Source organism: Nycticebus coucang, chromosome 5, assembly GCF_027406575.1.
Source record: "Nycticebus coucang isolate mNycCou1 chromosome 5, mNycCou1.pri, whole genome shotgun sequence".
Taxonomy (NCBI): Eukaryota; Metazoa; Chordata; class Mammalia; order Primates; family Lorisidae; genus Nycticebus; species Nycticebus coucang.
This window is the reverse complement of record NC_069784.1, coordinates 124,753,157-124,777,546: the sequence shown is the minus strand read 5'-3', so window position 1 is coordinate 124,777,546 and position 24,390 is coordinate 124,753,157. Positions and strand designations below refer to the sequence as shown.

Sequence of the window (24,390 nt, the reverse complement as noted above, 5' to 3'; positions counted from 1 at the left end):
TGATCCATTTTGAGTTATTTTCAAGATGTTGTGAGCTATTGGTCTCTTCATTCTTCTGCATGTAGATATCCAATTGTCTCAGCACCATGTTGAAAAGACTATTCTTTCCCTATTTAACTGTTTCCCTATTTAACTTGTTGAAACCCCACTAATCATAAATGTTTTTGTGGTTATTATTATTTTTGGATTCTCAACTCTATTGATTTATGTTTATCATTATGCCAATACCATACAGTCTTGATTATTATAGCTTTATTATAAGTTTTAAAATTGTGAGGGGTAAGTGCCTCCAATTTTGTTTTTTTTTAAGGACTGTTCTGGCTATTCTGGGTTCTTTGCATTTCTATATCAATTTTAGGATCAGCTTGACAATATCTATAAAAAAGCAGTGGAGACTTTGATAAGAATTTCACTGAATCTGTAGATCAATTTGAAGATTCCTGTCACCTTAACAATATTAAATCTTCCAATCCATGAACATGAAATGTCTTTTGACTTAGTTTTCCTTTAATTTGTTTCATTGGTGTTTTATAGTTTTTAATTTACAAGCCTTATGCTTTTTTTTTGTGTCAAATTTATTCTTTTAATCGTATTATAAATGAAGTTATTTTCTTAATTTCATTTTTTGGACTGATTGTTCATTGGTAGAAATGTAAGTGATTTTTATATATGGATCTTACTGGTATATTCTGTACTCTTGCAGAACTCATTTATTAGCTTTCATAGTTTTTTTTTTTTTCATTTTCTGCTTTATTGATCTGGACGCAAGTACATAAGCCTGAAAACAAAAGACTGAATCTTGCAGTATTTCCAGGATAATAATAATTAACTTTCCCACCATGAGTAAAAGTAGCCCATGAAGCCCAGGCCAATTACACAGAAATGGTCAACTCCTTTAAAAACATAGCAGTCCTCTGGTCTGTCTCTCATCCTCATCACAAAGGTGGTTATCTTCCAAAAAAATAGCCGGACGTTGTGGCGGGCGCCTGTAGTCCCAGCTGCTCGGGAGGCTGAGGCAAAAGAATCGCATAAGCCCAAGAGTTAGAGGTTGCTGTGAGCCGTCTGACGCCACGGCACTCTACCGAGGGTAGTACAGTGAGACTCGGTCTCTACAAAAAAAAAAAAAAAAAAAGGTGGTTATCTTCACAGTAGTGTTGGCCCAACCTCCTCCACAAGGAGTTGGAGTAGATATTCTTGAACAGAAGACAGTCTGGTTGCTTTCATTTCTGCAGCATGATTTGTTCCAATATGTATAATGGCATTTCAGTGAGTCATCTATTCCACTGCATATTCCAATCAAATGACATCCAAGAGCATCAGTAGATCATCACCCTGACTGTATGTGAACAAAAGGCTTGGCCTGGTACAAACTCTGGACAATCTATCAGTTGAGAGAAGTCTGTTTGTGGCACATTACGTGTAGGAGGGCCTGGAATTGGCCATTTTTCTGGTTCTATCTTTTTTCTCATTTTCTCACCCACAATTTCTACTTCTGTGCTATCTTTCAGTGCTTCTGAGATGAGACTAAGGTTTGTCGTGAGAGCCTGAACACGGTGAAAACCAGCAATTAGAGAATTAGGCAAGAAACGTTGTTCATCCATCTTTCTTCAAAGAAAAAAGTCCCGTTCCAAATTTTCTATGCTGAAGTAATATCCAATTTGACGCTTAATACAGTCTTTAAGCAATGCTTCTTCTACAGGATACACCTGTACGCCTGTACCATCATCATAGTAATACATCCTACTGGTTCTGTTTGAAATGGCTGATCAGTCCTTTCACCATGTTCTCGATAACCATATGAATAATCAAAGTTCAATCAAGGATTTCCTCTGCCTCATCCTCTTCGTCTTCCTCGTCCTCGGCCTCTTCCCCGGCCTCTAAAGGAACCTCGGATATTACCACCCTCACGTCTCACACTGGAAACTTCATCTTGATCATCTCTCTTTTCTCTATCTCTCCTCCAACTTCGTGTATCATTTCTCCTATTGTTATGTGCAGGTTTATTTGCCTCAGGTTGGCATCTTGAGCTGTTCCGGGATCTGGGTCTTTCTTGACTGTCTGGTCTTACATCATCTAAGTGAAGTGGTACCCACCTGGGCTTATTAGCTCTCTTTCGTTGATTACTTGACTGAGCCTCATCCTCACTGACGTTTTCACCAGGACCATCTAATTTTGTGTCCCTGTTTTCTTTGCTCGCACTGTTACTTCTCTTTTCAACCTTCTCTTCTTTTTCTTTTCTATTTTGTAGTTTCTTATTTCCTTGACTGATGACACTCTGACATCCAGTGTTCACTAATTCACTCGGTGTTGGCCAATTTGCCATATTGCTGAAATCACTAGCCTTGTTGAACTTCTTTGTCTTGAGTTTTCCTGCTTTTACGATTTTTGGGGAACTGAGCTCTGGGTGGCAGCTGCGGAGTTTTAGGTAGCTCGGGCCGGAGAGGCACGCGCCACGCAAGCCGTGACTCAGCGTTCATAGTTTTTGTGTTTAGATTTTTTATAAGCTACTATGAAAAGCGTCTATGATTAAATATTCTCAAAAAATATTATTTCCATTTGTAATGTGCAGAACTGACCAACAACTCACAGATGATAACCAAAGGAGTCCTTCATTCAGTCCATACCTATAACATAAAATCATAAAAACAGCCCAAAACTAAAGAATAAAGTATGGTATAAAATATATTCCAAAACTTAAGAAATGCTATTTGAATTTTAACCTTTGTCATTATAGGTTAACTTCTTTTCCTGAACTATTTTATATGCAAGGTAACATTTCTTAAGTTTGGAGCTTAAAGGCTAATTGTCATTGGAGTAAAATATAATGCCAACATGACTCACGTAGCAATCAATCTTGTGCCATTTTGATATAATTCTTCCAGGTATTCTTTGCTTCTAAGTAACACCTTGTTCCTTTGGGGTCAATCAGTATCTTCTGTTTTGTGTCTGCAAGGTGCCTAGATGGCGCTTTGTACAGAAAGGGCTTCAACACAGATTGATTGATTCCTGACTGCTCTGAGGGGTTCAGTGTGCTGCTTAACACTAATTAAACAATGATTTGGATAAAAAGTGAAACTTAGAGAATCTTCATTACAGCTGATCTTTCTCACCAAGGGCTGACAGAAGTCAGAGGGGTAAATAAAAAGCCAGTGATGAGTGCTCCAAAAGCCTGTTCTCTGGACAGAATTGGAGTGCAAATATTCCGAGGTGCTCTTAGCTCTAAGGTTACCACCCAGGAAGGTTGAACTGGGCTTCATATTTAATCTAATGATATAAATTGAGTTGTTTTTTTTTTTTCCAAATTGAGTTTTTGTAAGTTCGACTTTCCATCACAACCAGGGTGGGTTGTGGAGTACAGTTGTAACAAAGCTTCCAACATAAAATTTAAGTTCTCCATAGAAACAGTTCAATAATTGGGATGGATGGATTTTTTTCCTGTACTTTGTTAGAAAAGAGCAGGTCTATCTCAGAAGGTGTAAATGAATACCTGAGGCAATTAACTAGAAAATTTAGGTGAAATCCCTTAATTTCTCCTAAATGTCTTGGGTAATCGACACAGGAACAGGCTTAGTATCCATCTTACTCCTTTTACTAATTATCAAAGATGTTATTTACCTTTAGATTATTGGTTTTTTTAATTAAATATTAATTATAGGTTTTTCAATAGTCTTGTGGGAAGCTCCCAACTAATAGTTACAAATACTTGTCACTTAGGAAAAAAAACCCAAAATTCCTGTGTCCTTCCTGCAGCTGAATCTACAATAATTTAAGAAAAAGGAGAGCATGGCATCCCCACTGTGACTCCATTGCTATCATTTCTCTGATGACCAATACGCACCTATGTGATATGAACATAGAGCTAGGAAACGTGTTTTCACATACAGTTTTGGAGTGAGTTATTTATTTAACTTTTTTTTTTTTTTTTTACTTTGGTAGAGTGAGTGCCCTGGTGTCATAGCTCATAGCAACCTCAAACTCTCAGGCTCAAGTGATCCTCTTGCGTCAGCCTCCTAGGTATCTGGGATCACAGGCACCTGCCACAATGCCCAGCTATTTTTAGAGATGGGGTCTCACTCTTGCTCAGGCTGCTCTCGAACTCCTGAGCTCAAGCAATCCACCCACCTCGGCCTCTCAGAGTGCTGGGATTACAGGCGTGAGCTACCTCCCCCAGCCTCTGGAGTTGGTCTTTTAAAGGCACATCATATACCACCACAAACAAACCTCTCTCAAATTCAGGGTGGGGCTTTTAAGTCATTTTCTAAAAGCACCCATGTTATGCACTAAAAATTGACAAATTATGTCGGCTAAATCAACTGATGTTGGATACGGAACAACAGCAGATGTTGGTTGATTCATGCTGCCCTTGGTAGAACTATAGATTACTTCCAAAGGTCTGCTTTAACACTCATTGAATCTTTTATTTGAAGTGTTCTTTCTGGAAAGATGGACTAAAGAGAGACTGATGTTTATGAAAGGCTGACCTTGTCCTAGGCCCTGCAGTGGGTAAACCCTCTTAATCTTTGCAGACAATATAGGATCAAATAGCATAATTGTCTTTCACTCTAGCTGTGCTTTTCTCTATGAGTCTGAATTAACGAATGGCTGGAGTAAGGACCACTAGTAGCGTCCAAGTGACTCCCGTGTGTCTCCATCTTTATAATATCAAGGATTCACAGAACGGGGTTTGACATCCACAAGCAATCTGAAATAATCCCCTCATTCAAATCTCCCCCCCTCTCTATCATCCCCACCTCCCGTCCAATCTGTGTTTGACTTGCCTAGAACCTTCTTTCACATTATGTCATTTTGTCCTCTTAAAATCCCTGTGAGGCAGATGTTATAATTATTTTACATGAGTCAGCTGAAGCCCAGAGAGGTGGTCTGGCATTTTTAAGGTCACAAAGGCTAAGAAGTGATGACTGAAGCTCAGCTCTCCTGATCCCTAAGAGGACAGTCCTTCTAGTCCACAACATCAAATGGGGATACACATTTTTAGTTTGACTTCTGTGACTGAGATATTTTTTCTTTTTTTATGTCTTGCATGCATCCAACCTTGTGAAATATGCTATTTTTTAATAGTCAACTATCACAACCAGTAGGATCAGCCCTTACCCAACCATTACTCAAATCCTGGGAATGGCTGAGGGGAGCTGATAGGGGCAGAACAGCTTCCTCGGCTTCCTGAGGACTCCTTCTAGCAAGCTGATGGAAGCCTGGTGTCAACGTGGCTAATGAGAGAAAAAGGTAGCAGGAAGAACTTTCCCCAATATGTCACAGCAGACAATAGCCCTGAATACTGTGAACTGCTTCCACCAGGAAAGGGAAAAAACAGGAAACAGTAAATCACAGCAGAATGTACATGAAATCCTAAATACACTTGCAATGTCTATAAAGACAAGGAAATATCCACAAATGATAAGCTTAATGACCATGAAAAGACTTTTAATGGCCTCATAAGGTCAACCTCAAAATCCTTATTTTCCCCCCTAGATATCTGCTGATTATAGACAGAGAACTCCGTCTTCCACTTTCATGTTCCTATTATCATTTGCACACACATTGTGAATACTTACTCTTCCTTTGGGTGCCTTATAGAGGAAGAGACACCAACACCCCCTAAACACCACCCCCAAAATGATTCTTCATTCTTGGCAACTGTGGTTATGTGAATGTTATGTCTGTGGTTTACATTTTATGGCCAATTTGTAAAAGTGAAGGGGCCTCCAAAATAGTTCACTCTATGAATTATATATTTTTACGCAGCCTGCCTTGTAAGTTTTGCAAATGCCACAAATCCCCTGAGACTGACAGGCCTGTGTAGAGCTTGCCAAATAAACAGAAGTCTTTCCAAAATCCTGAGCACAACAGTAACCACCACAAGATGACATCCACAAGTTCAATGGCTTATCTCTCGTTTAAAATGGGGAGGGGAGAAAGAGCAAACTTGGTCTGGATCAAGACTTTCATAGTCCATGAAACGCAGAGTCTATATGACTCTTCTGAGGATTGGTACTATTGCAAGAATTAATATCAATGCTGCTTTCAAAACCTTGCAAAATAATATTTAATACAGTATTTTATAAGGTGTGGTTCCCGAATGGCTATATATTCTCCATGGGACTTTAAAAAATACAGATTTCTGGGCCCTCCTCTAAGACCAAATGAATCAGAAAATCTAGGGTCAGGTGAATCAGAAAATCTAGGGTCAGGGTCAGGGTCAGGAGTCTATCTCTAAGACATTCTCTAGGGGCCTCCACTACCACAGTGTGTTTTGAGGAGGTGCTATGGTACAGACCCCAGCTTTCTGTGTTTAGCAGCTGAGTGGGTCCTTGTGGCCTCTGGGGGGTGGGGGGAGAGTGGCCTATATGACACTAAAGGGGCATCTAGGCAGGGGGCACTGCTGTGTCTTTCTTGGGTCTCATCAGCAGGCAGATGGCCTCCCCCACATTTAACAGTCACGATGAACCTGATGAATGCGCTCACAGCACAGTAAATGCCTTTACACCCAGGCTAGTGAGAGAACAAGTGTGCTGGCTGACCGAATGCACAGGTTAACTGAATTATACACTGGACACTGTCAAAGCATTAAACCTTTAGCACTAATATTGTGCCAAATACAAAGTTAAGCTCCTCAATGAATAAAATTGTACTTTGTGATTTCACAGCTCCCTATTTCATGGTCAACAGTGGACAGACTCACATCGAGGACTATGCCAGGCCTAAATTGAGGGGCAGTTCTGCTATTCACTGTCCACATGGCTGTGAGCAGTTCAATCCATTCAGCTAACCCCCCTTTAAAGTTTTCTAGTATATTGTGGTGCTAAGTGCCAGTCACTCCACACCTTTGAGCCTCAGATTCCACATCTGCAAAATAGGAGGGTTAGATTGTAACCCAATAAATGATGTTCCCTTCTGAAATTAGTATTAGCTTTAATCTACTACATTGTTACCAAAATATAAGGTGGAAATGCCTTAAAAACTAAAAGTAGATTTTACTCTGTAAAATATATTCATAAAACAAATAGAAAAAAATTAAAGTTCCAGCAATTTTTGCTAATAACACGGGGTTCCAGCTCCACGCATTCCTAATTCTTTTTCTGTACCTGCTCTATTCTTGAGTGGGCTTGTCACGTAACAAAGCTACCTTTATCTCCCTTTTATGTTTTTCTTCCCTTCCACTGTTTTAATTGCTTTGAGCTCTCTTTTGCCAATTACGCAACCTGAGGTGCTTGGCCAGATGCACCTGTTTTCTAATCACCATCACCTCGCCTGCCCCCGGTCACCTTTCATCCATTCTAGAGAAGGATACACACAGGACCCATTTAAGAATCCTGCTTTCCCCCATTGCCATTCTCCTGAATGGAGGGCTCTTCCCGTCTACAACTCTCCAGTGACATCCCTGCAGGCTTCTCATTGTTCATACCCATCTTTTCCCAGGAGCCATGCCAAATCTGAACCTTACGCTTTTCACTTTTCCTCTGCGCACACTTGAAGCTGGTCCACATCTAAGGATATCCACAGAAAGATAGATAAAGCCATAAATCCTTCACAGGTCTATCTGGGTCTGTTATATGCATAGAGGATAAAGAGTATCTGTCTATTAATAATCTATTGGGATGAAAATACTATTCAATACTGTTGTAGAACCAGTGCTGTCATATTCATTATTATAAAGTATGTTCTTGTGGTTGTCTCCAATTTTTTCTTAACACTTATCGTATTTTGAAACACCTTATTTGCTGTTACATGAGAAAAAGTATGGTGAAGTAGAAGGTTCTCCGGACTAAAAATTAGGAAACTCTGGAACTCCCGTTGGCTTTCTCACTCCGAGTAGTTGAGTGACTTTCAATGAATGACCCTGAACAACTTCTCTAAGTCAAAATTTCCACAAATATAAAATAAGGATACTGACCCTAACAACTCAGCACTCAAGCTGCCTTTCTGATTATATCTCACGATGTTAAGGGAGGGCCACGCAACCCTACGCACATCCTGGGGTTATCCGAATGGCACCCTGCACTTCTAATTATTCATCTCATTGTTTATACTAACATCCTTTCATGTCCATGTTGTACAACATCATTATGCTACTCCCAGGAACATAACACCTGCATGCCACATCAGAATCCTCACACAAACAAGCAACTTTCACAAGGAGTCAGAAGTAATTTTTGGATGTGATGATTAAACTACCATAGTTGAAACTCTGAAGTATTCTTCAGGAAAACAAAAAACCTTCCAATTTGATTAAAAACTCGTATTTTGGGTGACACTGAATGCTATCAATGATAGGAACAAAAAGATGGATGTTTTCAAATTTCAAATTAACAAATGCAAATAAAACAGTAGAACCTCCATAGTTGATCACCTCCCTACATTGACCACCTCTTTAAATTGACCTAATTTCCACGGACCTGACATGCACCACATGTACGTTATCAGTACAGTAGAGCCAGTTCCTTGTGTCGACCACCTCCGTATGCTGACCAACTGGTTACAGTCCCTTTGCATATTTACTTGGAAAGGTAAATTCACTTTTAATTCTAAAACACTTGTTATGCTTCTGTCTTTGATCAGTGTACACATCATGGACAAAAAGCAGCCCGTGAACTGGGTATCTCATCACCATAAAATGTTACCCTTTCCAAAATTCAAACTTCAGTTCAGTCCACAGCATACTTGAAGTGTTCTGAGTCCCCAGAATACTTGAATGTTTGACAGAAGGGAGGAATGAAGATCCAGTACCATATAATGAAACATGAGCAGAACAGGGAGAGTGGAAGTTTGAGAGGCTACCCACCGCCCTCCCCCCCCACCGAAGGAACATTTCCCAGGGTCCACCTGGGTAAGTCTTGCTTTTGCATAAATGTGGTGGCCCTACTGCACTTGTGCCTTGCAGCTTCTTCTGTCCATGCAGCTAAGAGCCCTTCAAGCTTCTCTATGGCCTTTATAATCAAAATTAAATGGAGGAACCCACATGGGCTTGACCATTCTGTTTAACCTCATCTTGTGTACACAAGTCTGTGTGCACACAAGTCTGTGTGCACACTCGTGTAAGTGCCTTGGGTGTTTTCTTGAGCCCAGAGACATTAGAGGCAACATGGTTCCAGGCAAATCTGGAATCTTGCTATTTCTGACATTTTCCTACATGGTAGTTATTCAGTGATCCAAACATCCTTATTGAACAAAGCTCTGGGGATAAGACAAATGAGTTCTAGATCTGGGGTTTTTCCATTTTTAATATTACTCAATTCAATTGGTTTTTTGTATGAACGTTTCATAGCATAGGATTATGAAAATGCATTTGGATAATCTTCCCACCAGACCCACATACTCCATCGGATTCTCCATTCATAACTGGAGCACATCTTCTCCTAATCATACACAATTTCAAAGGCATAGACACTTTAGTTTTAAAAGTCTGTTTTAAAGTTAAGTTTTATTTCTTTAGATTTTTCGTATTTAGTTTTAGTTAAGAATTTATACTCTGAGCCCAATCTAAAAACCCATTTGTTATCATGTAAATTGAAGAGAAGTGTTAATTATCAATTAGAGGCTTCACGATTTATAGCAGGTATTGTTGGTACGGGCCAGCCATTCAATTTAGAACGGTCTCCTCTGGATGTCAGGGGAAAGAGTCCATTATTCTCCCTATGAACCTCAGAAGGAAAGAGCGCCCTCATTGTAAGTACTATAAAGGCTGGGGGAATAGCACAGTTGGCTGCCAATACTCCTCTCTCTCATCAAAGTACTGTGCAAAGATTTTTAAGACCAAAAGCTTAGATACACTGTTCATTGTGAATCACATCATTATTTTCCATTTGAAACATCTGAATCAAATTTTCGTTTCCTGAGTGTGAATTTGGAGCAAGAAACTTATTCTTGGACTCAAATGATCATTGTTTGAATTCCTTAGTTGAGTCTAAGGCTTTTATAACATAACCCACAATTTAAAATAGCGTGGCAGATTGGTGCAGTCATATCCCCAACCAATCGCACCTCTCTGTATCCCCGCATGGCGCAGCCGCCTTCCACTCTGACCTGCAGACTGGCTGCATTACATGCTGAGACTGGACTGCTCGCTTTGTCAAAGTACATCTACCAAACCCTTATTGATTTACATTAATAAGGAACTTTCCGGTCCTCCATGTTTGATTTGGCTCTGCAGAACTGGCTTCTTAGAATTTTTCACATGCGTGTGTGATACACATGCGTGTGTGATACACAGGGAAGAGTGCCACGTAAAACACATCGACACACTAGCCAATATTGCCCTTCCTACCCACAGGTGCAGAAAGAGGGAAGGAAAATTGAGGAGTTGTAGCATCCAAAGACAACTGGCTTAAATGTAACTTAAGGACTTCCATGACTGCTTTTTAGTCATATCTTCATTTATAATCGGAGGATGCTTTGGTCTGCAAGTAACAGCAAATCCAAACGGATTCAATCCATAAAGCTAATATATTTTCTAACAGATAAATAAAGGACATACATTCTCTTAGAAAACAGAAGTCTTTGGGTATGGTGGTTTCAGGACCATTCCATATTCTTGTGCCATCTTGCTCTGCCTTTCTAGCGCTTCACTGTCATCCTCAGACTTTCGCAGAGGCTGTTGCAACTGCAGCCATCCCAAGCACACTGGCAAAATCCAGGGGAAGAAGAGACTGTCTTTCTTGCGTGCTTCCTTTAGGATCTGAAAACTTTACCTAAAAGGCCTGGGAAAATTTCTCATGTTCCCTTGGTCCAATCTAAACTACCACTGCACATACTAACCATTAGCAAAGGAAATGAGGCAACCATCAGAGATTAACAGGGATTCACTCATGAGCTGGGATGGGATTGGCTTGGAATTGGCTTCCCCTTGGGGAAAAAGTTGATCAGATTTCTGCTATAGACAAGGAGGGTGTGGAGAACGGATATGGGGGGAACAGCCGATTGGATCTGCCATACTGCACCACTCAAGGCCCTGTTGTTCATGATTCTTCAAACACCCATTCAGCCCCCTTCCTCGTCTACAGAAAAGCCAGTAAGAGCAGATGCCATCCTCAATGCAAGGAAAGGGTCTACTTGCTAAGTGTTTGCTAGGTGTATTCCTGCAGCTTCTCCCTGCCCCAGGCATAGATCTGCTGATCGCTGGAGAAGAGGAGAGATGAAATACATTTCCCTTCTACATAAAATGACATCTCTCCCACATACCAAAATGAGATGGAGAATTAGAAGCAAGGTGAACTTGAGCTGGAAGATGAACTCCACACAATCCAGAATTCATAAAGTATTTTTAGCTAGACATGGTAATAAGACATTTAAATTGCTCTCAGATGAAATTATATCCTACTGCCTACATGTTGGGAGCTTGTTACAAGTACATCTTTGTCATAAATGAATTAATTTTGAGCAATGTGGCATGGAATCTAGACCCAGTTCATCAGCACAGTTCTGATCATGGAGAGTTCTTTTTCTCAGTATCGACAGGCTGGTTTTTTGTTTTTATTTGTTACTTGACCCAGGGTAGACAGATATTTCAGACATCTTCACCAAGATGGATGAAGGATTTCCATTTCTTACAGGGACGTGTTATCACATTTGGGCTATCAAACCGTGGTAAATAAAAGAAATCATCACCCAAAAAAATCATCATGAAAATGATACAAATATTTGCCACACATCAGGATGTTCTATCTAATAGAAAAAGGAAAAGAAAATGACAATTTGAAGAACAACAATTGTCTTTATAGCCAGACCCACTGGATGGATGTAAAGCTTGTGATTTCCCATAGAATCTGAAGTTGGACCTGATTAAGAAATAAGAAAATCCTTGCTAGGAAAGTTTAGTCAAGAGAGATAAGCGTGATAAAGAAAGAGAACTGAAGTTTAAAATGAGGAGAAGAACGGTGGGTTTTAAGAGTCTGCTGCTGGGCGGCGCCTGTGGCTCGGTTGGTAAGGCACCAGCCCCATTCAAACCCGGCCCCGGCTTAACTGCAACCAAAAAATAGCTGGGCGTTGTGGCGGGCGCCTGTAGTCCCAGCTACTCGGGAGGCTGAGGCAGGAGAATAGCTTAAGCCCAGGAGTTGGAGGTTGCTGTGAGCTGTGTGATGCCATGGCACTCTACCGAGGGCCATAAAGTGAGACTCTGTCTCTACAAAAAAAAAAAAAAAAGAGTCTGCTGCTGGTTGTCACTGTTCTGGGGCAGTGGAGTTAAAAAAAAAAATTCTAGTAACACACTGACCACCCACCAGTGCCAGAAGCTGTCCAACCTCAGTGTGCCATTGACTTATATGGGCTCACCCTCCATCGGGGACGCAAATCTATCCATTCCAGGCCTGCACCAGGGACTATAGCCTAGAACAGAAAGCCACTCAAGTCTACCCCAGGGCTGGCTGAAGGAGATAATGAGTAAGGAAGATTGTTTGAGGTGACAGAATGCATCCAATTCCCTGTATATTCTGGCTTTTTTGGTCTTGGACTAAGTTGGCCACCAAAAAGCTGTCCCTTGGGGCATCATCTGTCAGCCCTGCCCAGAGCAGCTATGACCGAGTAACGTTTTGGTGTTATGTCTTTGGTGGCTCTCAAGGGACACTGTAAGATAAAAGAGTATCACAGAATCCAGTTCTGTTTAGGGATGGGGGGTGTCAGTGACCACACTGTTTTCAAATGTTCTCATTTTTTTTTCTCATCTCAGGATTCTTATGTGTGGGTGCCTTGTATGTAATATCTCAATTAATTTATAAAACGACCCCTCACCCATGCTGCAAGTACTCCCGTATTATAGGTGGAAAGGCTGAAAACTAGAGGGATTAAAGAATTTGTACTCAAACCCAGACTCGTGCTGTCTGATCCACTATGCTGTCAGAAAATCTAGTGTATTTCTGCTTTGTGGAAAATGACAACTACCTAACCCCTGATGGTCCCATTTTTCCTTGGCCATCAGAAAATTCAGAGTAAAGGTTGTTCGATTATAGCAATTGGTAGTATGATTGTTTACATAATTCTTTAACTGACCTTGGACCAATTATTTGAGAAGGCTTAGACATCCACAAATTTCTGTGGTTTCCCTTCCCTCTCTCCCTTCCTTACTGCCATCCTCTCCTCCTCATCCTTTCTCTGCCCTCTCCTTTTCCCTCTTTCCCTCTTCTTTCTCTCTCTCTCTCTTTTTTTTTTTTTTTGCCACAATACCTAGCCCAATACCTAACTGGGATGTAATAATGATTGATTCATGGATCAGTCATCACTGTGCCCCAGCATTCCTGTCTTATGTGAATATTTTACTCCAAAGGTAAATGTACACTAATTTTGTATTGTTGGTGGTTTTCTGTCATCCCTGCAGTCTCCCAATCTTTAATCTAGAAGATCATTTTCAAGCCTATTACTAAACATATACAGTATTTTGAAATGATGACCACCCTGTGCTGACGGCATTTGTTGTCTACCTAGTATTTATTTTTCCTGTCTTCCTAATGGAATCTATTCAAGGTGACAATATGCCTATCTAAAAATATTCATCTTCTTGGACTCATTTGAAGTTGGAGGTGACAAAGTGATCAAGTTTGGGCCATTCATTCAACAAACGAAAGAGATATAAATGAACATTGCTGAGCTGTTATGGGCAATCTTTTAACAATGGATGGCAACCTCTGGAACCTTTCTCAGTCTTTTCTCCTTCCTGGAACACAGACAGGATGCCTAGAGGTGTAGAAGCCACCAGGAGGCACCAAGAAGGATCATCCTGCAAGCCAAGACATGCAAGCTAATGAGGACAGAGAAAGAAGAAACGAGAGAGGACGCCAGTGACATCTCACACCACTGCACCAGATCTCAGCTACTCATTGAAATAAACAGGCCTCTCCATCTGCATAGGCCACTATAGGTTTTCTGGTGCTTTTAGTCTAATGCATCTCTGATGGGGACCTTTTCTCCTTCTACTTTCCTGATGATTTTATTTATTTAAAAAAAAATGGCCACAGATATTATTATTCCACTCATGGTAAAAAGAACTCTAGGTCTCAAATCACTCCTTTTGGTCCTGTGGTATACTAACATTGTAAGAGGATCATCGTTAGCTTATAAATTCCAGATCTGTAAAAAAAAAAAAAAAAAAAAAATTCTAGATCTGTGATCAAACCATGTCACTAGAAAGGGTCTCATAAAGTATATCTGCTTTCTTTCTTCAAGTATTTTAAAAGTCTGCCATTAAACATTTCTGGGGTAGTTTATGAAATATTTATGGTTGGGATTCAAAGTTAGCTGGATAAAGAGAAATGGTTGTTATAAACATACCTCTGCCCTCACAACATATGTAACTCATGGTAGCATCTGTAATCTGCTCAGCCATAGCAAAGACTCTACTGAGGATGTATATGGTCTACTTTAAAAAAACCCACTAATTTGCTCAAAAGTATAACTAAAGAATCCATCTTTTGCATCACTCCCTCCCAATTTTAGTGTAAGTGCATTAAATATAAACTCTGCATACATTGACCCTGGAAATTATGTGGTCAGCAAACAACTTTTGACCAGGTTGTGTGAGTTGCTCTTAAGGCCAAACTACATACCACATTTTGCTGTGTTTAATGTCTCCCGTGTATAAGGCACGTCCATTTTTCTGACCCACCAAAAATGTGGTCAAAAATTAATCTTTCATACTACCCATGTATAATGTGCATTCTTATTTTTCTCTCAAAAATTTGGGCAAAAATGTCTGCATTATACACAGCAAAATTCAGTACTTGACTCCATCCTGGGGTGTGATCTTATTCCGAGGGCCACTTGCATCCAAGAGTGAAAATGCTCTTTTACTTTTCAGGTATTTATAAACAATTCCTTTGAAGTTTTATAGGAGTGATACTTGGTAGGCTTTGATATCAATTGTTTAGAATTATGACTTGGATACATGCCCCCATTCCTGCCAGTGGGCAATACTAATATGTTTGCAAACAACCCGCACATTGGACAACTGTAAAGAAAACTTACAATAAAGTGTAACTTACTTTTTTTATCTTCTTTTTCTATAGAAAGTTTAAAAACCAATGTGAGTTGCAAACCCTTCCTTTGCATTTGTTACTTTTTTTTTTCTATTTTTCCTTGTGTGTTGAAAAGATCTCTCTGCCCATTTTGGCCCAAGAAGTAAAAATTGCTCCAACTCAGTTTGCTGGGAGGACCTTAGACACCTGCAGGTTCTTCTGGACTTTCTTGGGGGTGGGGTGGGGGGGAGGACGAGTAATTCAGGCCACAAATCCGTCTCTCTCTTTCTCACATACATAGAGCTCAAGTTCATAGAAATCAATAGTAACAATCAGGTTTAGTAAAGAACATGAAAGCATTATCACGCCAACATAGTTTGCACAGCTAATTCCTTCAAATATCAGTGAAAGCTCCAGGGTGAAAGCAATGCACCGCTTTCTGCATGAGGAATTCAACGTAAAAAACGCAAGAAATAAATGGACACAAGAAATTCGTAAAAAAGCCCCAAAGTAACAGAATCAAGCAGGCACAGTCGCGCCTGCTTCTCTTATGCAGACTTTCAAACAGTCACTGTGCCTTCTCTGGGTCCAGCCTCATCCAAGTGGGTACAAAGCCAGAGTTCATACAGCCTGGCTGAGAGAAAGCCCTCTCATTTCTTTTCAGTAGGTGCCCAAGGGCCACTGCATTGCAGGCTGTCACCCACAGCCAAGGGCCCTCTCTGGAAGGGAGTCGTGAATTACTGAGCAAGGTGATTCTGGAAGTCCACCTCATACAGGCCGACCTAGGGGAAACTCCGACTGTCACCCCACACTAACATATTCAGGAAGAAATCTGGAGTAAGGGTGTCACTCAGCTCAGGGGCAATGAATGGGGACAGTCAAATTTAAGTGTCATTTTCCTTTCTCCTCAGGACTCAAACAAAATTATGAAGTTGACAAAAGTGTTATTCAGCGTCCTCTCCCCTCTTCAGTCCCTAAACCAATACCTGCGAATTTCCCACTGTGCACCAGAAGACCTAGGGCAGGAAGGGTGCAAAGGGTCTGCCTTATAGGGATCTGTGTGGAAGGGGCCTGGACAGAGACAGGTGCAGGTGACACAGGGGCAACACGCAGGAAGATCTAGGCCTGAAGTGGGGGTAGGAGGGCAGGGGAGGAGCAGGCTGTCTGGGAAGGGTCTATACCAGGAGCCAGTAAACTTCTATTCTAATGGGGCAGGTAAGAAACATTTCAGGCCTTAGCGGCGACATTTTATGTCACGTATTCTTCTCTGTTTTTATCACAACCCTTTAAAAATGTAAAAACAATTCTCAGCTTATGGCAGGTAATCAGGCTGATTTGGCCCATGGGCCATAGTTTGCTGACCCTTCTTCTAGAAGAAATAATATCCATGCCAAGTCTCCAAGGATAAAACATAAAATTAACTACTGTTTAATAAGCACTTTGATTTGCTAGGGCTTGGACCAGTTGTTCTATAAAGTTCATATAAAGTTCAATTATCATAATATCATAAGAGGGTTATGGTTGTAAGAAGGAAATACTATCATCAGTATTATTTACTGAAGAGGAAACTGGGGCTCTGGGACATTCAATCACTTGTCTAAAATTGAGCTGAAATAGAAACCGAGGTTCTGGCTGCAATGTGGCCAAGTGCAGGCCAGGAACTGCTGTGTAGGTCACGCCCCAACAAAGCCACCTGCAGAGGAGCTCCGAAGGACTAAAGTCCAGGCCACACCCCACCAGCCAAGCCCTGATCCTGGGTGAGGAGCTGCCCCCCACATGAGGATTGAATGGAGGGGCCTTTTTCCCAAGACAGAGGAGCCACAAACGGACCAAGCCACACTTTTACATGTTGTGTTAGCTGGGGAGGGAAAGGAAGATCTTCATAACTCAGCCAAAGACTATTATTCTAAGAATTGTAATAAAACTATTATTCTAAGAAGTGTAACTAAGAATAGTTAGTTATAATTAAGGGACACTGGGGTTTTGCTTTGATCCCTGACACAAAGAACATGCCAACCTTTTAAATACTGATTTAAAACTCATCGAATAATCACAATGAGATAGCAACTTACACTCACTGAGATGACTGTCACCAAAAACATGGAGAAAAATAGAGTTGATACCTGGGTTGTGGGTGGAAGTTAAAATGGTGCAGCCACATTGGAAAACAGTTTGGCACTTCCTCAAAAAATTAAATACAGAGTTACTAAAATATTCCATTCTAGGTATATACTCAAGATATGTCCCACAAAATCTTATACACAAATGTTCATAACAACATCATTCATAATAGCCAAAAAATGGAAACAACCAAATGTCCATGGAACGATGAGCAGATACCAAAGTGTGGTACATCCATACAGAATAGTATTCTGCCACATAAAGGAAGGATGTACTGCAACCAAATGTCCACGGAACGATGAGCAGATACCAAAATGCGGTACGCCCACATACACAGTATTCTGGCACACGTTCAGAACACATAGTATTCTATGGCTATATAAGGAATGATGTGCTGACACTTGGCTGCCACGTGGATGAACCTTGAAAACATTACACTGTAAAATAAGTCAGATACAAAAGGTCATGTATCATGTGACTCCATTTATATGAAATATTCAGAATCCCATAGGCAAAACCACAGAGACAGAAATTAGATTAGTGGTGGCCAGAGGTCAGGGGTCATGGAGGAAATGGGGCGCGGTCGTCAGTAACAGTTTCTTTTTGGAAAGATAAAAATGCTCTGAAATTGAATGGGGGTAAGGGTTGCACAATTTTACGACTATCCTAAAAACCACTAAATTGTACCTTTTAAAAGGGAGAATTTCCTGATATGTGAATAAAATATCAATAAACATTGTATACATTCTCTCTCTCTTCCCCCACCATGAGGCTTTCCAACGCTTTCTCCCACTCACCTTTCCCCTCTTTACCAACCTGAGGTGGTATCCTTGCCGCAGGTGTCTACTGCACTAGCCCTGGCTCTGACGATGCTGGGTGGGGAGCAGGGAGAGGACCCTGGGCCATGCTCTTGGCAGAGGTGGCAGCCACATGACCGGAGCACCGGGAGGAGTAGGGCTTGCGTGGGGTGGTGGGGACAGCAGGGTTGCAGAAGGCCCCAGACCGTGAGGCTGGCACTCTGTGACTGGGACTGCATGCTGAAGGTCTTCTGTTCTACTTCTGTGCCTCTGCGATCCCCGACACTGCCCCAGGCCCCTCCTGCTCTGAGGAGGCTACTCTAGGGTCATCTATCTGGAGTGCGAAAGGCTCAGGTCCCTCCTCTCAGGGAGCTGGTGGGCTCCAAAAGAAGAGCCAAGAGAGGGCAAAGCTTAACTATAGCACAATTCCTTGTTCTGGTAGGCTGCCAGGCACCAGGGGCCCCTGAAGAGGGAGGACATTTGTGATGAGGTCTCAGGCAAGACACCCCACGGAGTTTGAATGCTTTTTCACAATAACCCCACAAAACAATGTGCGTACTGAACAATTCATGAAATCACTTTGGAAAAGTAAGCTCTGATTTGTGGTGAACCCAAACACTCCCAGCCTCTGTGGTTCTTGGGGATTTTCCTGTTTGTCTATTGGTCTTACAATCATTAGTACTGAGCAGGGCACTGAATTATTCTCGACTCCTTTATCTACAAGTATCTAATTTTCCCAGGTGGACTACAGGCTCCTTCAAGGCAATAGCTCAATCTTCATGAATCTTGCCGCCCTCAGGGCAAAGGATGACACCCAGCCCAGGGACTTCCGATTCTGCCAGCCTGGCTGCCACCAGCAATGAGCCATTAACTGATGTTCTTTAAATTGTCCTTGTTAGAACTAATTAATAGACTCGCTTTGTGTACCATCAAGAAAATGCCTCTGAGACTTCGGCAAGTAAATGCATCTAATTAAGTCTCCAGCCATCTATTTTAGGTGCCAGCAATGCCTAATGAGAACAGCTTACAAAGTGGGCCGTAACACCTGCTGGTGCAGGCTCCCCCAGTGGCTGTTTGTCCTTCTGACATCTCAGATAGGAACATGGCCAAGGCTCAAAGGGAGATTTATTAAAAACAACCCAGACAAGTGCTTCCTATCACCACCTGTTAAAGAGTCTTAGTTTTGTTTTTAAAAGAGCAGACAAGAAGTCACAATGACTTACTAAACAAACCAAAAACAGACAGAAAAGGCTGACGAGAGGGGGTGAGGAATGAGCCCCCTCCATCCTGAGGGCATCAGAAGAAAGAGGCTGAAGCCTGAGGTGCCCAAAGCACACTTGTGCCCAGAGAGACCACATTGGCAAGAGAGTGGAAGGAGGGCTGGAGGGAGCCAGGCCGGGACCAAGGACATCTGCACAATCTCTCTTAAAACGTAACAGCAACTGGAACCAGAAGGCACACAATGCTATCATGTCCTCTAAAGATCAACATCAGATGTAAAAACCCTAAAACTGCACACAGTCCACCATGTATTTTAAGCAGCAGCAGGGTTAGCGCCTAATAGTGTGTGAGGAAGTTGGGGGTTTGGGGGGAAACACTGTGGCTTTTCTCAAAGTGGCGTGAAACTTCATGCCATCTGTTTAGCACTGGGCAAGTGGCAGGGATGAGCTATGGGCCACCCAGACGACCTTATCCCTCACACCAGCCATATGGGGTGGAAGCTATCATTGTCCTCAACTCTGGGTGAGGAAAACCTGAAGAGGTTACTAACTAGCCCAGTTCCCTTTGTTAAACTGAATGTGCAGGAGGCCCTGGCTTGAGCCTATCTCTGCACTTTTAGTTCCTTTGTACCTTACGAACTGCAACCTAACTTAGTATGTACAGGAACCCAAACCTACTTTAGGAGTCTAATGTTTCTTGGGGGCCCCTCCATCCTTGTTAATTACTCAAGTTAACAATAAAAAGAGTAAGAACCAATCACAAGCCCCTCCGAGCTTCAGCCAATCACAGGCTGCAAACTGATCAGAGCAAGTCCAAATAAAGAGCGTCTCAGCTGTAAGGAATCAAGCCACGTCTGCAGTCTACTTCCCATTCTGACTGTAAACGCTCATTGACTGTGTTGCAGAGCACCCCTCTGAACCTCTTCTGGTTCTGAGTACTGCTCAATCCATGCACCATTCTTTGCTCGAATAAACTTCGTTAAATTTAATTTGTTGAGTTTTTCCTTTAACAACATTATGCTAGTAAATCCACATCTTTCAACCTCTATCCACCTGACTTTAGTCCTTTGACTAAAACTAAGCAATCTGAATCCATGACAGTAGTAAGAAATCACCTGGGAACACTCAAGGAAGTTTAAAAGTCTTACTTGACACTCCAGTCATAAAAACTAACGCATGTTTAAAAAATACTGACCACAGATTACATGTCATAAAAGAAGATAAAATGTTTAAAAGAAAAAAAAAATGGTACTGAATCACTGTCTTCAAAAGTCAAACTACTTTGAAAACTTATGAATCCTGCACTTTGCCACAATCACCATGGTACTTTCAGGACAATATTCTATTAGCTTGATTCTTTCATCATGTAGAAAAAAATGTATTTATACCTTCTCCCTGAAGGGCTGTGAACTCACCATGGTCAGGAAAGCCGGTATCAACTGTTATTTATTTGTAGCCACCAGAAGCACACACACAGAAGTGCCTACACTGTGCATGCTGTGGAGGAGGACAAGGGCTCTCCCAGCTCCAAGCTGACTGTGACATTCCCTTTGGCTAGGCCAGAGAAGGGCTGGACAGCAGGAACTAACAGTGGTGAGCTGGTAAGACCTTGGTTGGCGGCAGCCATGTTGGAAAATGCTCAACTGCAGGGAGGAAGCTGTGGGACCGTGAACAGGGGTAGAGACGTCTGGAGAAGAAAGACACATCCTAACTGGGTGGGAAGAATTATTTGTATGTAGGGAATATTGGTGATTTGGATACTGAGTATTAAGGAGGCTCAATATCATTTTTTCTGCCAGGAAATCAGAGTGCTATCATAGAGAGACCGCAGGACTACAGAAATATTCATGCAAAAATAATGATGTGACTCAAAATGAACCAAAAGCTGGATGAATATAAATGACTATCTTGGTTGTCTCTGTGCATGCTCATTAAGGATACATATTTGCACATGTTCTAGTCTATTCCAGAAAGGATGCAAGTGGCTTACAAAGATAAAATTTTTAAATTACCAGTAAAAAGAATAAGAAAAGGAAAGTGAACAAAAAACTACATGGCTTGGGACCAAGAATGGGACTAGGCGTTAGAGCTAAAATGCACACCATCAAGAGATTATTGATGTATTTCTGGTATTCTATTAATATTAGGTATGGCAGGAGCCATCTGTCTGAACCTAATTATAAAGTAGAGTTGGGAAATACGAACTCAACCACACACATTTCCTGTGTTACTTTAATCACCATATGAAAGCAAGTAAGAATAATAAAAATGAGAATATCTTCAGAAAAATCTGAAGATGATGGACCTATAAAATTTATATCAAAAGCACCAGGCAGGCCAGTTCTTTGAAAAGCACATTGAAGACAAATTCAGGTGTCAGCTGATTAAGATCACTGAAGAATGAAGGCATCATTAGGTGCTATATTAAATCAAAGGGCTATTTAACAGCTGAAAATAGCAGAGATAGGCTGGAAAAAACCCTGTTCATTTTGATTACATAAGTAAGACAGGGTAAAAATGTTTCTTTTCCAAGCACACTCTCACATAAGTCCTTATAAGCTTTTTATATGGAAATAGTATCTTAAAACTCACTAAAGGACGTCAAATGAAGATTCTGAACAAGAAAACAAAGTCCATTTGATTTGGCAGTAGTTCCAGGTTGGTATTCAACTACTAACTAATGGGTTTTCCTCCTTACAGGTTATCTTACAGCAAACACTAAAACCCTTCTGGAATTTTAACCCCTTGAGGAGGGCTCAGTTTCCCTTCTTAAGGTCCTGGGGCTTTGGACACCATGGTGCCCCCTCTGGCGTGTGACACGTGGCTTATAGCCACTGGGGAACCACAGTTATCAGTGTACAGACAGGGCAGAACAGCACAGTGACGTCTAGAGTTACCAGGCAGGTACAAGAGGGTTTTAAGAAGGATCGAGAAGTGCTGCTGAGGCCATTCCCCAAAATGAGTTTCATTCTACCTGCAGCAGCACCAATGGGAACACGGGTTAAAGAGTTAGGTCCCAGGCAGCGCCTGTGGCTCAAAGGAGTAAAGCACCGGCCCCATATGTTGGAGGTGGCAGGTTCAAGCCCAGCCCTGGCCCAGAGCCCCTGAATGAAGACTCTCTCAGGGAAGTCTGGGATGCTGTATTTTTAACAGCCCCCCAAGTAATTCTTAGGTTTATGAATGAATCCATGGTTTCAGGTATCATCGAGCAAAGCTTGAATGTTTCCATTAGTGTCTTTATACATAGTCAGCGTGAGATCAGCTTTAGTGAGTTCAAGGACTATGATAACAAATGCTGAATTTTATTCATTAAATATTTATCCAGGTCCTGTTATGTGCACAGCCCTGTGCACTCGGTGAGGGGGTACATGCAGCTAGGAAGATGAAGACAACAGTCCCAGCTCTTAAAGGCGCGTATAGCTGTTGGTAGAGAAGAGGAATGAAGATACTGCAGAAAACTCACCAAAGGGCTGGTGAGGAGGAAGAGGTAGAGGGGTGAGCAGTCCTTCCTCCACCGGCCCATGCCTCAGTCGGGAGCCTACTGGCCACCGACACCACCTCCCAGCCCTGCCAGGACCCCTCCCCTCATCTCCCCTTCCTCCCCTTCTCTCTGCTCTCCCAGACGGAGGAGCACAGGAGCAGGATCAGTAAACCTCACGGGCACTGAGAAGAGAGGAAGGAGGGAGGGCTGGAGGGATGGACCCAAGATGCGACTTGAGCAAGGCGGGAAGAAACTGCCCCTCTCTGGTAGTGCTTTCTCCCAAGGTCGCGCTCTGCTCTACCACTAAATTGGAATGACTTCGCGCCTCTCGGGCCAATGTGTACCATAACACTCCACTCGAATCTAGGCTCGTGAGATCTGGAAGGGGTGTGCTAAGTGCAAGGTGCTTGGGTTGGGGGCCGGTTGGGGCTCAGCCTCAGGGGAGGGTTGCTGAAGTCTCCCACTGGGGGTGTGACTTGTTGAGACTGTTTTCAGGGATGGAGGAAAGGAAGAAGTGACGGGGGGTGGGGGTAGTCCAGACCAATGACAGCCATTCTATCTAGTGCCTGAGATCTGCTATTCAACTCCCTGGGCTGTGATCTGCCAGTGAGGGCAGCACTGACTGGACTCCCAGGATCCAATTACATCTGTACCAAACTGTGAAACCTGGACAATTTCTTCTCCCTGTTTCACTGTTTATGATGAAACAAAACGACAGCCAATACCCCATTCTCCCTCCCCTTGCTTCCCTTCATAATTTGCAAAAATACTCCAGAGGGAATATGCATTATAGTCAATTTATCACAATACATCATAGGGTTCAAATCCCAGTTCTAGCTCTTGGCAGCAGTGTGACTTCTGGAAAGTTACTTAACTCCTCTGTGCCTCAATTTATCCATCTGTAAAATGGGCTATCATTAGTACCAATTTCATGGGCTGTGAGGGGGCACAGAGTAAGTACCTGATACATTTTAGCTTGTCTGTTGCTACTCAGATTTCCTACCAAAACAAAACAAACAAACAACAACAAAAATGGCTGCAAAGACCATTTGCTTTGAAAATACAAGCACTTGAAAGTTCCAGCTTCTGCGTAACAAAAGGCACATTCCTTTAAGTAGCTTGAATGTTTAGAGAGGTGACGGTTGGTTATAGATCCTGGAGACGCTGTTTATTTTGTGTTTCATTACATCAGTGGGTGTAACCATGTCACACCTAGGTTCCCACACCAGATGTAAGTGACCCACTTCCTCTGGACCAATGACTGGAAACCAGCTCTCATATCACCTTTCAAATCAGTTCTTCCTCTTCTTGGACAAACCTGATGTGAGCTCTCGTTTTAGCCTTTCTTAGAAACCATCATTCAAATTTGTCCTTCAATAAGAAAAACGTATCAAATGCTGACAGTGAGTTAGCCAAGGATTTCTCTGCATTTGTATGCATTCCTCTGTTTTTCATATCTGGATCAACCTTTTTTTTTTTTTTTTTACAGAATTCAGTAATTATGTTCACATAATAATGGGTTGCACCAGGATAAAATTCCATACTATATCTAATGGACATTTATCATTTGTGGCTGCCTAAATCTTTGGAACATCTTACCAATATTTTGACAGGTTCCCATAATGTGAATCCTGCCTTTCCAACTTTTCTTCCTTTCTTGAAGGTATGAATGATCATTTAGAAATATGCAGACATTCTTGTTTGGGGTTTTGGGACTGACTCACCTGGGAAGTGGTAAGTTTTTTTCCCTACCCCTTCACTTCCATTCCTGATACTAACCCGAGAAGCAGATGTGATGGCTGGAGCTCCAGTGG

The 24,390-nt window shown here is 41.8% G+C and overlaps 1 protein-coding gene and 1 pseudogene across 1 annotated transcript in view; both read right to left on the bottom strand.

Annotated features, from left to right (window-relative positions):
- The window catches only part of UST (uronyl 2-sulfotransferase), a 316,617-nt gene that overhangs the window by 118,845 nt on the left and 173,382 nt on the right, over positions 1-24,390 (bottom strand). The gene's annotated exons all lie outside the window — the stretch shown is intronic.
- Positions 1,317-2,398, bottom strand: LOC128586581 (la-related protein 1B-like; annotated as a pseudogene).